Source organism: Bison bison, unplaced genomic scaffold (assembly GCF_000754665.1).
Source record: "Bison bison bison isolate TAMUID 2011002044 unplaced genomic scaffold, Bison_UMD1.0 scf7180017864367, whole genome shotgun sequence".
In the NCBI taxonomy this organism is placed as follows: domain Eukaryota; kingdom Metazoa; phylum Chordata; class Mammalia; order Artiodactyla; family Bovidae; genus Bison; species Bison bison.
In genome coordinates, this window is record NW_011494939.1 from 6,262,256 (window position 1) to 6,263,612 (window position 1,357).

The 1,357-nt window shown below is 46.3% G+C and overlaps 1 pseudogene; it reads left to right on the forward strand.

The window, feature by feature from the left end:
- Positions 1 to 886: 886 nt before the first annotated feature.
- Positions 887 to 1,357, forward strand: part of LOC105000051 — an 8,591-nt pseudogene continuing 8,120 nt past the window's right edge.

Genomic DNA, 1,357 nt, shown 5'->3' on the forward strand with positions numbered 1-1,357 from the left:
TGATAGTAATTATTGGCAACACATTTTATGTAGCACCTAGAACCTATTGGTAGGAATAGGTAGAGCATGTGTTTTTTTTCTTTTTAAATAAATTTTTATTGGTGTATAGCTGCTTTACAGTGTTAGTTTCTGTGCTCGTGCCTAAGTCACTCCTAGTCGTCGACCAACTCTTTGTGAACCCATGGGCTGTAGCCCAGCAGGCTCCTCTGTCCATGGGATTCTTTCTTTATGCAAGAATACAGGAGTGGGTTGCCATGCCCTCCTCCAGGGGATCTTCCCAACCCAGAGATCGAACCCACATCTCTTAAGTCTCCTGTATTGGCAGGCGGCTCTGTACAGCAAAATGAATCAATCATACATATTCATATACCCCCTCCCTTTTGGCCCTCCTTGCTATTCAGGTCACCACAGTGCATTAAGTGGTAGGTAGAGCATGTTAAAGGAACCACATTGAGCGAGTCACTACTTCTTATCCCTCGTCTGCACCCTGCCCCCTCCATGCCCTGTGCTACAGAGTGTGTGCTCCTTGGGCTGTACCTCTACTCAGGTCAAGATACTTCAACTGACCTTAGTAGTGACAGGAAGATTATCAGAGTTATGGATAGGAACAATGGTGGTTTGCTGGATATAGGCAGCTACTTGGAGGCATTTCCAAAATGAGTGTAGAGGGAGAGGTCTGGCTGGAGATGAGCTGGGAAGTTACCCACATGTGCTTGTAATCCAGGGAATGGGTGATATCCTCCATGGAGAATGTGTGGGATAAAAGGAGAAAAGAACTCTGGGGAATACTAACACTTAAGGGATGGATAGAGGCTGAGAGAAAAAGAAGCCAGTAAGAGCAATAGGAGAAGTGGCTAATAACAGTGGTGTGGTGACTGGACTGAGAATGTGTTTCAGTAAGGAGGAAGGCATCCACAGATCCAACGGTTACAGAGAAACCAAGATAGATGTGGCTGGAATTGTGTCTACCAGATACGGCCATACAGAGGTCAGTGGCAGCCTCGGAGAAAGTGTTTGGGTAGTGATGAGATCAGTGCATGTGGTGAGCAAGTTGACAGAGGAAATCTGGATTATTCATTTCAGGTATTTTCCAGAGAAGGACGAGAAAGAGAAAAAGGAAGTGGCTAGAAGCCTGTGTGAGGAAAAGGAAGGATCTTTAAAGGAAAGGAAAGCCTTAAGCAGGTATATTGGTAGAGGGGGATGGATCAGAGGAGTGAGAGAGTTGAAAGTAAAAAAAACAACCGAGGGTAGGTGGGCTGGAGGAGATAGGAGGGATGGAAGTTTGAGTACAGGGTGGGTGGGGAGGCTGGATAGCCATGTCCCTTCCTCTGGCCAAAAGAAAGAGTGGGTTCCAGGT